Below are 2,500 nucleotides of genomic sequence, written 5' to 3'. Positions count from 1 at the left end.
CTACTAGATGGTTCGATTAGTCTTTCGCCCCTATACCCAGTTCCGACGATCGATTTGCACGTCAGAATCGCTACGGACCTCCATCAGGGTTTCCCCTGACTTCGTCCTGACCAGGCATAGTTCACCATCTTTCGGGTCCCAGCGTGTACGCTCTTGGTGCGCCTCTTCTCGCAATGAGAACGAGACGCCCCGGGAATGCGGAGCGGCCACTTTGAGGGCGAACCGCTCATCTTCCCTCGGTCTACGCAAGGTAGACCTTTACTTTCATTGCGCCTTTAGGTTTAGTTATGTCCCAATGACTCGCGCACATGCTAGACTCCTTGGTCCGTGTTTCAAGACGGGTCCTGAAAGTACCCAAAGCTATAGCGTTGCAGATCGGCGTTTCAACGAGGTCTGTTCGAGAACATCGTAGCCAACAGTCGCCCGGGGACAGGATCGGCGCTAGGTCCGATCGCCGTCAAACACCGGACGCGCTTGCCACGAGCCGAACGCTAATTATAAAGTAGCGGCCCCGCGCCATCGTTATACCGTCGAGCGAGTCGGCCGGGATACCGAGGGTCCACGCGAAAAATTCACGTGGGCTCCACCCCGGACCTTAGACCGACACCCAACGGATCGCAACGTCCTACAAGAGGAAAAGTGCACGCGTTCGATATCGGTTCGAAAAACGAGCTGAGCGAACGACGCGAACGCCGTCCGTCACGAAACCCGTCAAACGCCGACGATCGAAACGCGATGAATTTCCTCCTTCGACCTTTCGGGTTTCTCAGGTTTACCCCTGAACGGTTTCACGTACTCTTGAACTCTCTCTTCAAAGTGCTTTTCAACTTTCCCTCACGGTACTTGTTCGCTATCGGTCTCGTGGTCATATTTAGCCTTAGATGGAGTTTACCACCCACTTAGGGCTGCACTCTCAAGCAACCCGACTCTGAGGAGAGATCCTCCCGAAATTGACGGCGGTCGCTACGGGCCTGGCACCCTCTATGGGCTGTGGCCCCGTTCAAGAAGGACTTGGACGCGCCGTACGACTCCGGGATAAACGGATCCTCCCTAACACCACATTTCCCGGCGGTTAACCCGCGGGATTCGGTGCTGGGCTTATCCCTGTTCGCTCGCAGCTACTGAGGGAATCCTAGTTAGTTTCTTTTCCTCCGCTTAGTAATATGCTTAAATTCAGCGGGTAGTCTCACCTGCTCTGAGGTCGATAAAATAATTTTTCAGTTTATTCAACAGCAACGAGTCGACGTACGTAGTCTCGTCCGTCGTTATTTCGAGAGAGAACTACCGAAACGGACAAAAAAGTTCTCGACGTCCTGTAATAATGTGTGTGCGTGTGTACGTACGCTGCTCGACACGATCAGACGTCGTCTTCGATTCATCAAAGATTCTCGGACACGACGATCGTGCGTAACGAGAGCATACACACACACACACTACAAGCGTGAACCTGTATATTGCCGTGGCAGCCGCTTTCCCAACAACGGAGACTCGATACGATTTCGTTGTGTACAAACTACGTAACGTTTCTCTCATCTTGCGATGAGAAAAAACGATTCGTCGCTTTCGCACTTTAAGATGCCGCGTCTTTGTCGTCGTCGGCGTCGTCGTCGTCGTCAACGTGTATTTATTTTTGTTACCAAGTGTCATCGCCGCGAAGGCGATAAAATACTTAGATAACGATTATAATAACGAGACGACTCGATAGACGACAAACAACAACAACAACAACACGTCAATCATCCAACACGCTCCGACGTTTTTACAAAATATCAATTTTGAAAAACCGAGCAGTCTTTGAAATTGATACGACCCTCAGCCAGGAGTGGTCCAGGAACAGTATCCGAGGACCGCAATGTGCGTTCGAAATGTCGATGTTCATGTGTCCTGCAGTTCACAAGTTGACGCGCAATTAGCTGCGTTCTTCATCGACCCACGAGCCAAGTGATTCACCGTTCAGGGTAATCTTTTATTTAGACGTACTCAAAAAAAATAATTTCAAGAGTTCGACGTCTCGATTCGGCAAGCGTTGAGATTATACCAATGCAACAACGTACATAAATATATATATACTTGTTAAAAAAAATAAAAAAAGAGAAGCGCTCGACGATTTCGTATTCGTACGGCACCACATATTCAGACGAGGCATCGTGTACCGAAATCGCGCACGACTCAATTTTTATATTCGTCGTGTAGAGGACGCGCGTAGTATTTCATTTACCATGCGTTCTAACTGACACGGCCGGGCGAATATCTTTCACAACCATCGGAAATCTCGTTGTGTAATCCGGTAACGTAAAAATTCGTACGAAACGAAACTTTCACGTTTCGACCGCGATTAAACATAATTTCCTACGGAGCGGTTTTTTAACAGTCACACACTCCTAGGTACCCGGCGAAGGCGGCGTCGTCGGCATCATCGTCATCGACGGCGAAATGTATCGTCGTATATCGCGTTCGCGTTCGACAAAAGAGCGTACGCTTCACAACACGATCGACGAAC

At 49.7% G+C, this 2,500-nt stretch overlaps 2 non-coding genes across 2 annotated transcripts in view; both read right to left on the bottom strand.

Annotated features, from left to right (window-relative positions):
- LOC141482056 (large subunit ribosomal RNA) overlaps window positions 1–1,204 on the bottom strand; it is a 4,028-nt gene extending 2,824 nt beyond the window's left edge. Inside the window, exon 1 of the ribosomal RNA XR_012465306.1 lies at window positions 1–1,204. This exon is cut by the window's left edge and continues 2,824 nt beyond it. This is a non-coding gene — a ribosomal RNA (large subunit ribosomal RNA).
- Window positions 1,205–1,806: 602 nt separating this feature from the next.
- LOC141482040 (5.8S ribosomal RNA) lies at window positions 1,807–1,961 on the bottom strand. The gene has a single exon (XR_012465290.1). It is a non-coding gene; the product is annotated as a 5.8S ribosomal RNA (ribosomal RNA).
- Between the last annotated feature and the right edge of the window lie 539 nt (window positions 1,962–2,500).

The sequence above is a fragment of the Leptinotarsa decemlineata genome, unplaced genomic scaffold (assembly GCF_025532065.1).
Source record: "Leptinotarsa decemlineata unplaced genomic scaffold, Ldec_3_MD MMD2_tig00000654_RagTag_RagTag, whole genome shotgun sequence".
Lineage (NCBI taxonomy): Eukaryota > Metazoa > Arthropoda > Insecta > Coleoptera > Chrysomelidae > Leptinotarsa > Leptinotarsa decemlineata.
Note: the sequence above shows the minus strand (reverse complement) of the source record. Positions and strands in the feature narration are given on the sequence as shown.